The sequence below is a fragment of the Fukomys damarensis genome, unplaced genomic scaffold (genome assembly GCF_012274545.1).
Source record: "Fukomys damarensis isolate Sample0158 unplaced genomic scaffold, DMR_v1.0_HiC HiC_scaffold_9, whole genome shotgun sequence".
NCBI lineage: Eukaryota > Metazoa > Chordata > Mammalia > Rodentia > Bathyergidae > Fukomys > Fukomys damarensis.
The window spans coordinates 37,707,982-37,721,016 of record NW_022900921.1 but is presented as its reverse complement, the minus strand read 5'-3'; positions in this window follow the sequence as shown (position 1 = coordinate 37,721,016).

Genomic DNA, 13,035 nt, shown 5'->3' with positions numbered 1-13,035 from the left:
TTTGAAGAAAATTCTATGTGCTGCTGAGAAGAATGTGTATCCTGTTGTTCTGGGGTGGTACACTGTAGATATCTATTAAATCCATTAGTATGATGGTTTAGCTCAACTTTTATAATTGTTGATTTTGGGGGGGTCTGCTTGATCGGGCTATTTGTGACAGTGGGGTATTGAGTTCCCCCACTATAATTGTGTTGATGTTATCTAATCAGTTATGTTCAGTAGTGTTTGTTTTATGAATTTGGGTGTGCCATTATTTGGTGTATATATGACTGTTACCTCTTCCTGTTTCCACTTAACCAATATATAGTGAGTGACCTGCTTTTCTCTTCAGATCACTGTTGACTTAAGGTCCAGGTACTCTGAAAACAGCTACTCCTGCTTTTTTTTCAAGTTCCTATTGCATGGAATACTTTTGTTCCACCCTTTGATTTTTAGCCTATGGTTTTTTATTTTGTTGTTTGTTTGTTTGTTTGTTTGTTTTTCTGAGTTAAATGTGTCTCTTGTATACTGCATATCTTTGGATTTTGTTTCTTAATCCCTTCTGGCAATCTCTATCTTTTGATTGGGAAAGTGAGTCCATTCAGTTTAAGGGTTATTACTGAAAAATATTGCCAGTCACTGCATTATGTTCCTTTTGCTGATTCCCTATCCTCTCTACTTAACTGCTCACTCTACCTAGTGTACTCATTCTACTGGATATTTTGGCATCTTTACTTTCATTTTCTCTTTCCAGGATATCCTTGATAGTTTTTTGGAGTGCAAGATGGCGTGGTCATGAATTTCTTTATGTGCTTTTTATCATGAAATTGTATTATTTCTCCATCAATTTTGAAAGATAGGTTTGCAGGATGTCAGTCTGAGATGAAACTTGTTTCCTTTTAGGTCTCGAAACACCTCACTCCAAACTCTCCTGATCTTTAAGATTTACATTGAGAAGTCTGCTGTAATTCTAATGGGGTTTCCTTTATAAGTGATCTGTTGCTTTTCTCCCATAGCTTTTACGATTCTGTTCTTCTATTGAATTTCTGGGATTTTGACTATGTTGTGTCATGCAAAGACCATGGAGAGGCAGAGTTAGTGAACTTCAGAAACCCACAGGCTGTGCAGCTAGGTGGAGAAAATCATGACTTGCTAGAATCCAAAACTGCTGATTCTGAAAAGCAACCACTCATTAAAAAATATAGAAGGTTTTTGGGACTCATTTTTTTTTTCATTAGTTTTGGGGGCTCGGATGTTTTTCCTTTTCTTTTTTCTGTCTTCCCCCCTTTTTTATTTTCTCCTTTTTTGCTCTCCATTTTTTCTTTTTCTCATTTGTTCTTTTCTGTTATTTTACCTAATTCTATTAGTTTCTTTTTACTCCTTAGGAAGACATTTTATCTCACTTTTCTCTCTTCTCATCTTTCTATTGCTTAATTTTTCAAATTTCACTTTTTTCATTCTTATTCCCCATTCCTTCTACCTTCACTAGTACCACCATTAAGCTGTATTAATCTTCAGATAGTTAATTTACTGTTGAATGCTTTTTATTACTAGTAGAGGTACAGTTATTGCCTTTAGTACATGCTTCTTCTGTGTCAATATTTGAGTTGTCTTAATCTTTAGACTATAAATATAGGTCTCTTTTCCATGGCTATGGGTGGTACATTATTAGTTCTTATGGTATGTCACTATCCTGTTTGTCTTTGAAGCTATTATTGTTGCTAATTTAGTCACTATTGTCAGGATGGCATAAAAATTGCTATTTATTGGTTTTCTCTGTATGCTAATATCTGGATTGCTTTTGTGTCACTTACAATAATGTGTCTATTTTTAGAAAAACTGGTGCTGGGCCAATTCCACTGCAGACTGCCCTGCCAAATTAAGGGACATTGTAGGCTCTTAGGACAGAGGCAGAGCCTATACAAAAAAGTAGACCCTAACTAAAAAGTCTCTATAGTGTGTAGCAACAAAGTCTTCCCCTATTCCACTTATAAAACATTCTTGAAATAATAAAATTATAGAAATAATTATTAATAAATAGTCGCAGCAGTTAAGGAGTTCCAAAGGCAAGAAGAAAGTAGGCATAGATATAAACTGTAACACCAAGGACCTTTTTGGCAATGGACTGTTCTTTTCTTTGACTGCATCAGTGTTAATTTCTTGCTTTTAATAGTCATATATATATATATGAATGTATCTAAGAATATATATATATATATATTCTATTGGACAAATGATTAAACATTACATAATATATTTCAGTATTATTTCTTATAACTGTAGGTGAATTTATAATGATTTAAAAATTCAAAGTTTAACTTAAAACAACTTTGATTAAAAGCTAGGAATTTTATTTAAAGGTAGAGATAAGTTTTTATGGGATTCAGGTAAAAATCATCTCACTTCTCCTCCAGAACAACTTTTCCTTAGCTCCTGTGCAAGTCTACATGGAGGACCCAGGACAGCAAACAAGTTAACACTGAAGACTTCATAAGTCACACTTGCTACATAAGCACAAGGTGCAAAAGTTAACTTCAGGAATTGCAAATCTCAACACTTTAAACTAAAATGAACATTGAAGGACAACTTAAAGTACTACTCAGCCATAAAGAAAAATAAATTTGAGTCATTTGTAGGAAAATGGGTGGATCTTCAGACCATAATTCTGACTGCAATAAATCAGACACATGAGGTTAAATAAATAAATTACTTCCCTTACATGAAAAACACAAAACATAAATAATTTAAAGAGCAAAATACAGGAGAAATGGAAACAGAAGTAGGTTTTGTAGAGACTGGGAAGGGGGACATGAGGAGGGTGATGGGGACAGGACTAACAATTTTCAAGATGATATGTATATGTACCAATTTCCCAAGATGAAAGTAGCCAGTATGTGTCACAAACAGATACCAATAATAAAACATATATCTCAGTGGCTCAACACAAAGGTTTCCTGCCCACTGTGGGTTGGTTAGGAGTTCTGCTCCTTATTGTCCTCGCTTCTGAACCCAGGCTTACCACAGCCAACTGGAATTGTCAGGCATCTTTGAAGAAGTAAAAGAAATTTGGGGGAGTCTCGCACTGGTATTATATGTTTAGGCCCATGACTTCCACTCAAAAAACTACAAAATAAAATCTACCAGGCTATACATTCTCAAAATCTTTTAGATCATAATTCAGAACCTTTTCCATTACGCTGTATTAGGACTTCTACCTGAGGACATGTAGTTGGTATATATGGCACTTACTTTTTTGCTATTTGTTTTATGATAGATTCAGGAAGGAAGGTTTAGAAGTCCCTTGTCTTAAACTGAAAAGCAACAGGAAAAGAATTTCACTTCCTTTTGAAATGTCTGACCTGGTAAATATTAGATATCTCAGAGCTTTTATATTTTGAATATAGGGAATAAAAAGGAAATAATCTTTCTGAGACTTGCAGAAACAGCCAAAAATCTCTTGACTCCAACTTTACTATTTCGATTATCTTGTTGACCATGCAGTTATTTGGTGGCGGCAGCTACAGAGTTTTAGCTGAGATAACCATATATATAAGAGCACACAGATCCACATAGTATCATAAATGCCTTAGCACAATCCTATTTGGTCTGCACATAATAACAAATGTTTCCAAAACACTTATTCCAAAAAATTTTGCTTTTATTTTAAGATGACTTGGCTGCCAAATATTTGCTCTATGATGAAAAAAAAAAGCATAAATGGGAGAAGGACTTATGCATTAAGATATACTGTTTATTTTATTCCTAGAGATATACTGTGCATCTAATATACTAGAAGCAAACTTCCATCCTTCCCCAAATTGTGAATGAATGACCTTTAGCTTCTGTTCAGTCAGATAGACTTCCCTTCCTCAAAAGTCAGGGCATTGCTCAAATCTCTTTCTATTTTTTTTTTTTTTTTTTTTTTTGGTACTGGGGATCGAATTCAGGACCTTGCACTTGTGAGGCAAGCAGCAGAACCACTGAGCCAAATCCCTGGCCCTTAAATCTCTTTCAATTGTACAATTTTTTGAAATATAATTTGTTTTGAAGTTCAACTAAAATCCCACTTTTGTAAGAACATTTCCAGAAAACCCACTGAATATGGCTCATACATTCCCATACCACATACCACATTTGTTACTCCTTATGATAACTCTTTTCATATTTGGGCCAGGGCATATAAATCTTTGGAAAGTATAGGCTATGATTCTTTGGATTCTTACAGTTCCTTGTACCTAGTTTAAGTTCCCTTACACATCACTTGCCCTTTATGCTTAGCTAATGAAATCAGTGGGGTTTCTTTCTACCAATACAAACATACCCCAGCTAGCTCCCCTTTTTCTTCCACACCAGCATATGACTGTCATTTTTGCATTTACCTGGAAAAGGAAGACTTCCCTGGTCTGTCACCATAACCATGAATCTAAAGCAAAATAAGAGTCCCATTTGTCCTATGTAATCAACTCAACTTCTTTCATCTCCATCAAAAACTTTTGTACATAGAAACTTAACCACAAAGGATTCAGCACTTTGAATATTAAACTTTCCAAGATTTTTATTAGAATACAAGTACTTTTATAAGAAGTGATACCTTAAGTTAAATCATTGTCAGCCAGCACTTTAGCAAAGACTAGGAAGTGTGAATCTGTCCATTTTTTAACGGGGTAGATGTGGAGAACAGGTAAGAAAGAAATGGTATTTGATAAAGCAGTAAATGCCGAGGATGGCAGGGAGGGAATATCAAGAAAAAATAAATATTTAATCCGCATGTTATGGTTTAGGTTTTTAAAGTGTCCCCCAAAACCCTCATTTGTTCAGAGGTGGGACTTTTAGAAAGTGATTGGATCGTGAGGGTGCTGTGTTTCTCAGTGGGGGAACCCACAGCTCAGTGTGCTGCTGGAAGGTGGGGCTTGATTGGAACAGGCAGGTCCCTGGGGGTGTGACCTGGAAGGGTGTATCTCCCTCCCCAGCTACTTCCATCTCAATGAAATTTGGCAAATAACCCAAATTTCTTCTTCCCTCAGAGAAGTATACAGCCACAATTTTATAAACCTAAAATTAGAATTTGTACATACAGCCAACTTAGACTGATTTACTGTTGAAGCCTGAAAATATTTGATACCAGATAAAATTACTGTCAAATAACATTTATAAGCATCCAACACCACAAGATGTTGTACTAAAAGGAAGATTAACAAATACACAGTTGCAGTCCAAGACCCACAGTCTAAAGTAGACATATGCAGTAAAAGAAAAGTTAAAATTAAAATGGCAGACAAAAATCAGAATGGATGAATTGAAGATTCCTCCAATCCTTTTCCCATCATTACCACCCAAAAGTGTACCCTACCCCTGGTGACTGTGATCAAGATAGAAGCAAAGCCAAGAAGGACAATTCAGCAGCTGCTGAGATACTCAGAGCTAGAAGGACTATAATATATGTAAAGTTCAGTCCCCATACTACCCTTAAATTTCCTTCACAATATTTATACCAACTAATTACCTGGGCTATCAATTATTGGAAAACATGTTCAAGGACTTGGAATTCATCATTTTTTAGAGAAAACTGCATCTTTCAGTAAGTATAACAGAAAAATTCTTCCTTGTAAGGACAAATCTACTCCCTCCTAGCCTATTATTTGTAGGTGTGTTCCTTTGTCGCACATAGAGTAAATCTACTTTCCTCTTCCATAAGAAAGATAGTTTAATATTTGAAAACTATTATTTTCAGTCTTTTATGTCTTTTCATCAGATATACAGTCCTATCCTGCAAATATTCAGATTTAACTTTCTTTTGCCATCAAACTTTCCTCTAAATCTGTCCAGGTTATACTTGTCTTAATTTACCTTCTGTGGAACTGGCCACAAGGCCTGACCAAGGCAAATTACAGTTATAACTTTCTCCATTAAAGATACCTTACTGAAGCTGATTTTTTAATAATAATATCACATTATTGACCCCTTCTGAGCTGATACAGCCATCTTGAAGTAGCCACGTCAAAATTCAAAACGAGTATTCATCACCAAGTAATATAGACATATGACATCCAGGCCTCTTCTATCCCCTAGTACATGGGACTTGAGTGAGGGACTGAAGAGGCATAGAAAACAGTTTTCTGTTTTGCACATTCCTTTTAAAAGCTAAAGATCACTTGATTTCCTCAGGAGTCTTCAAAATATCCCCAGACCAAACATGCTCATCTCAAAATGTTATGCAATTTGATGAGCTAAACTACAAAAACTTTTAATGCCATGCAAGAATTTCTAGTAAAGTTAAACCATTGTCCAATAGTATCCTTCCTACTTAATGGTAAAATGTAAGGGGGAAAGCACAAATGTGTCTTTTGAACCACTGACTTTGAATCTTAGCCCCATTAATAAAGAACTATTGGCTTAGGACACCTTGGTTTCCTCCTCCCAGGAATGAGGAAAATCCCCTCCACTTTACCATGTCCTTGTGTAAAGTGTTTGCCACAATAGCTGTAAATATACAGAAAGTAAGTTTGGAAGTAAATATGCAGAAATTAAGTAGTGGTATATTTCCTTCATCATATAAATTACCACATCTTACATCTCATTTCCCTTCTAGATTACTAGAGTTCAGAAAAAGGGACTCAGACTGGCTTTTTTTTTTACATCCCTCATATCCTAATACCTAGCACGACACATGCCTCTTGAATACAAATGTGAGCATCTGGCATCAAACTTGGTTATATATTATCTAGAAATAATCACATTTCTGTCATGGCCTCTTAGTTTCATAAGGGATATTTGAAAATTCCAAGAGAGTATCTGAGATTACTTTTTTTTAAAAAAATGCTCTCCTTAAGTCCCATGCAATCATGCTGAATTGATGCTCTTGGTCTAATCTAGTTTGAAAACAGGTTGGCAACCAAATGTCTTATATTTTGAATGTTGACCCAATTTTAATCTCTATTGCTTTCCTAAAATAATGGTATTCCAAGACACATCTAAAATAGGAGGGACAAGAGGAGGCTGGTGAGGAAAGCCAACATCCTATATATCCAATTTCTGGCATATGTCTCAGCAAGCTAAAAAGAAATTTTGTTGGTCTCCAATGTCTACCCTGAGCAGTAAAATTAAGAAGGTTCACTCCTACACTGCTTCAACCAGACTGAAGTAATTGTTACTCTCACGGCTTTAGCAACTTGAGTGGGAGATGAGAATTCTGAAATAGATTTATTTACTGCAAAGCATCCCAAATATCTCATTAGTCTGCTTTTCATTTGGCAGACTTTTCCTTCATTAAAAGTGCCATGCTCTGCAATTTAGGACAAAGCAAAAAATGCCTCTGGAAAAGTAAAGCAACCGAGTGAAAACAACGTGGGCCCAGGAGTGAGTTAGCTCTGAGTTTGATTTCCAGGTGTTCCACTTACTTGCTTTGTGACCACAGGCAGTTTTCCGTAATCATGTAGAACTTCAATTTCTTCATCTATAAAGAGAAGACAACTGCATATGACTACTGAGGTCATTTTTAGGACATTGGGCACTGTTTGCTTTTGCTTCTCCAAGACCCAAGATGGTCATCTGCAAAATGAAGATGACAACTGTACCAACACCATAGAATTTGTGATGAATATTTAAATGAGTGAACTGATTAGAACCATATTCTGTTCCATAAGTGTTTTTCTTCGTCATCATCATCATCAAGCATTAAATGATACTTATAAGGTATCTTGTACAGTACCTGGTACATGGGAGTTGTTCAATAAATGTAAGGGAAAACATGAAACAGACACACACACAACTAGAAACTTTCCTCTGGGATCTGAGGAAATTCAGTGGTGGGAGAACTGATCCCATAATCATGGGCTTAGAATTTTGGAAAAGACAGAATCACATAGATCAGTCTTGCTTACAAAGAAACCAAGCAAGGATGGTAGAAAAGGGAGGTGCCCTGAAAAGATGGTATAGTATAGCCAAGAACAAAAAGCTCAGGTCCTGATACCCAATCAATAAATCCCCCCACACACAATTATTCTGCATTTTGTGTTGCCTGTTAAGAAACACCTTCCTACAAATACATTGCAAAGTGTTTGGTGGCATTTGATCCTCAGTGTGGTTTGTATGGGCTTGGGGTAGTTTGAGGAAAAGCTGGGAATATAAAGGGTAAAGATACCCCCCCGCAAGAAATCTTCCCAGAAGTCCCAATTCAGGGGGAGTATTCGCCTCACTCTGAAAACAGAAGCAATACTTCCAGATACTTGCCACCCACAAATGCAAATCCAGGCAACTCTGCCTCCCTTGGTTAATTTTAAACACTGCTCTTATATCTCAGTTTAGATTTGTTTTGCTGCATTTGTGCAATATAACTGAGTTCCAGATTCCTTATTTCTCATCCCAAGGAAATGAGGAGCCCTTTTCAGTTGATTTGATGTCACTTACTACCAGAGTTAAAAAGAATGTCACTCTTCTGATTAGAAATATATAACTGCTTCAGTGCATTTTCCTTCATTTCCTTCCTTTCTGTCAGTGAGATAGATCTGACCTAAGGAGTTTTGCCTTTCAAAGCAGTTTTTACTTCATGAGCTAAGGATAGAAGAAATTCAATTAACCAAGGAAATAGAAGTCAAACTACAACAAAAAAAGAGAACAAAATACTCCCTCCAAGACTGAGCACATTTTTTGTTTTCCAAGATTTAGTCTAGGTCCTGTTTGTTGCCAGGATTCTGGGTCCTTCTACCAGACTAATGATATGGGGTATATGATATAGGAACTCCAAGTAGTGTAAGGGAAATGTTATGACTCCCAACCTACTAGATATCTGAAATGCCAAGTTTCTGTTCTCTAAAATTGAAGATTGAATTCTAAGAACAATAGAGGTTAAAAGTAGGGAATAATTATTGTGTGAAAGCTCCTGTCTGAGAGGGACAGGAGGGGGCACCAGGGAATTGGATTTCCTGCCAACTATGCTTCTCATGGTGTTTTGAGCAAAGCCATGAAGTGAGGCGGGTTCAAGGTAGGATAAAACTATAGTCAACTAATAAGGTTGAAAGTACAGTCACTTAGCTAATATTGATCCACCAGGTTGGTATGAAATGGAACAAAACTAGAGTCAACCAATAAGATAACGAGTATAGTTGTTTAGCTAATATTGATTAAATGAGGATCAAATGGGAAACCAAGTCATGTAGCAAACATGGAATGAACAAGGATTTCCCAAAAGGAATAGGTTGAAGTTTTGGTCCCCACCCAGGTGACTGATGCCTATTTAGAATATCAGTTACCACTGTTCATCCCTAGGGGAAGTGTGTGAGTGTAGTAGTTCCTCATTTTTTTCAATCTTGGCCTTCAGTAAATGGGCCTCAGTTGTCTTCTGTATTGATTCCCTGTCTAACGGCATATACTACATCTAATTACCTCAGCTGTCTGAAACACTAAGAGGACAAGTAGGTCTACAGTCTATTTGCATGAAGAACAGGGATCTTCATACAGAATTTAATCTTTTTTTCCCAGCTTTATCCATGACATATTTTTTCCCCAGGACTCTAATCCCAGTACTAAAAAAAAAAAAAAGAGAGAAGGCTGTATTCCTAACAGTAAAGAGAAAATATACTAAAAACTTTCCCCTGCTTTGAAATCCATGAATATCTTCAAATGGGGAAGAAGGCATTATCCCACTCCTTCTTGGCTCACATCAAGAAATCCAAGAAAGGAATCAGAGGCAGAGGCAGGCATAGTACCAGGGGAGGCCACCAACTGAAAACAAAGGCTACATCCCTCTGAGTCAGGCAGCCTACCAACAAGGGAGCAAAAGCAAGGTAGATGAAAATGCATCATAAACCCACAGAGGTTGATAGAACTAGCAAGCACATGTAAGACAAACCCTGGGTATTCCATTGAGGGCAAGTAGGGAAGACATGGAGATTTGTAATAGCCAGAGGGATCAAAGGCTTAAAATGTGGGTTATTACCATTTATATGACCCTTTTAAAACTCCAGGCTCACACAGTCTGAGAAAAGGTGCTTACATCAGAAATATCACCTCCTTCTTTTTCTTTACAATTTAAACTACATACAGTGTTATAATAAGGATTCCTAGTGGGCTGTGTTCATCCAAACTAACTCTTTCGTAACGCAGCTGCTCCAAATAAAAGAAATATGATACTACAGTTTAATTATGTGCTGCTTGTCATATATTAAAGTAATTAAAGCTATTGTACTACAAAGGTACAGTAGACCCTTGACTTACAAACTCAATTCATTTGTGAGAGCTGGTTTTTACTCACTTTGGTCAATGAAGGCTCAGGATCCTCTACACAGCCTTCAGAGTCTGTCTCCTGTACACAGGCAGATCTCAGTGTCCTTAGAAAGACATTAGCCCAGGATTTCTCAATTAGCCCCATAGAGGAAAGGATGTAATGTCCCTTCCAGAACTCTCAAAGGGTTAAATCTGTATCTGAGACCATCTGGGAGCACAAGCAGCCACATTTGGTCATAACTCAAGACTTTGGTCACAAGTTAAAACTAAAATCCCGTCCTTACCAAGTTGTTCATAGGTCATGTTCATCGTAACTCAAGGGTCCACTGTAGATGATTTCTGTTGCTTTTCTTATAAGTTGAGATGGGCTGGTAAATCATCCATTCTCATTCTGGCCCTCTTGCAACTAATCACACACATTTAAGAAATAGTAGGTTGGGTGGTCAGGGATTTAGCGCAGTGGCACCATGCCTGCCTCATAATTGCAAGGTCCTGAGTTTGATCCCCAGTACCAAAAAAAAAGAAAAGAAAGAAAGAAAGAATCGATCAAGGTTATGGGGTAGTCTGTGTGCCTGAGAGGATTTCTCTATAAAGAAACACAATATGAAGAACTGGGCAGCATTGGTTCAGAGGATAACAAAAGCACTCATTATTATCAGCTATAGTCTAACCTTTTCTTATTTGGGCCTCAGTTTCTTGACCTGCTCTATTTCCGACCCGGGCTGGTTCACCCCTCCTTAGGCAACCTGGGGGTCCCCCATCCCGGGAAGTCACCATATTGACGCTGAATTTAGTGCGGACACTGGATCCGCATAGCGCACTGCACCCCAGAACTCCTGTACTCTAGCAATCCTCCCACCTCAGCCTCCCAAGTAGCTGGGATTACAGGTGCGTGCCACCATGCCCGGCTGGACCTCAGTTTCTTCATGAGTTTTTTAAAAACAACTCACACCTAATATCTTTTGTTCCCCCTCAGAGTTTGCCAGAGAGTCGAAGTCATTGGAATGCTTTATTTTACCTATAACAGACCTAAAAAAATAAGTAGCTGCCTAATCCATTAGAATAATTAAACTTGTTTTCAGGTGAACTAAGATAACTGTGTCCTAGCTAATTATATTAGAATTTAATAATGTATCACATGTACCATTTCATTTCATAATTCTCATGTGATTACATGAAATACAGAAGAAAAGAAAATAAAGATCAAAATTTTTCTCCCATCACAGGTTCTGGTCAGTTACAGCTTATATTAGAAATCTTTGAAGAATGCTGCATTGTAACATTTAACATAAAGCTTTCTTTCAGAGAACAAAGAAAATAGGAATATGAGGTTGCTTTACCATTCTTCTCGTCAGGGCCCACAGGTATCTTCTCAAGGCACTTTACAAATCAATACACCACCAACCTAGTGAAGTGTGGCCACATACACAAAAAAAGAATGACTAAAATGAAGCCTCCTTCCCATGCAAAAAACTAGTGACTTGGTGAATTGCATAAGAAAGCAATAAAATCCGAGTCTGTGGGTGGTGGTAACAGAAGCAAATCATCCTTTTAAACTTCACTTCCTTGAAGGTTCTTGTTAATAGAAGCCAACTTCTACAGAGTAAGTTTCCATATCGCTTAGGAAAATGGTATCAAAGTAATTTAAATATTTTTTTAGTAATTTTCCTTAATATCCTATGCAACTGAGAAATCCCACAGGCCTGTAAATCATAGCAAAGCTGTTGTTTCCAACTCCAAACCCTGCCTTTATGCTTCACTTTCTCTCTGCTTTTATGGATGAATAACATTTTCAATCAAGTTGTTTTCTGTGTTGCTCTGGGAACTAGGCTCATTCTGAGTAAACATAATCCCCTATTTCAAGCTGTCTAGCCTTTACTTCTATTTCTCCATGAGAACAGGAGCTGTGTGGGGGTATAGAGGAGGTGCTGTGCAGTAGGGTACTGGGCTCTTAAAACCTTAGGAGTAGAGTCACTTGAGAGAAGAGGCTTCAGCCCTCTGAAGTGGATTCCTCTCCCACCAGCATGTACAACAGTAGCACTAGTAAGAATCAAATAAAACTTCAGTCAGTGGCCTCTCCTCTGTGAATGCTTTCTCATCCACTTGGCTCTCCCCTAGTGAGAATGGTCCCCACTCTACAGTGTGTGCTTCCACTGGGGTGTGTACAGCCTCTGATCACAACATTTTAATTCATTTACTTATTATAGTTTTTTCTCCTCTCACCAGGTAGAATTTCTCTGTAGAGCAAGCCTTTGTCCTTATTTATTTTAGGAATCCCCACATCATGTTTGCTGATCTTTGTTGTCCAATGAATCCAAAGAACTTTCTATTAAAGGATTAATTTGTTAATTGACTTATTGATTGATTGAACAATGTTGCCACTGAAAGTACCTTGTAAACCTGCAAACACTAGATAAATGTAAGGCATTATTACATGGAATTCCCTGAATTAGCTTTGAATTTAAGATAATTAGGCAATTGCTCATAGTCAAAAGGTAATGGACCTAATACAAATGGTCTTATTTCATAGCATCCTTAGTTTTTGTTTGTTTTATTCAGACAGCTGCCAAGATTTACACACCCTAAAATAACACACTGTAAAAGCAGTACATGCAATAAAAATATTATGAAATATTTTATTAGTTAAGTTAGTGTTACCTCTACAGATATGATGATGAAACAATTATTATAGATAGATGAGCTAGGTAGAAATATTATAGGCAGTCAGATAGGGCTAGGTCCTTGAGAGGGCCAGGACAAAGGTGAAACACAGCTGCATGTCAGCTGAAAACCAGGCCTCAAGATAGAGACAAGATAACCAGATCCACATACTTC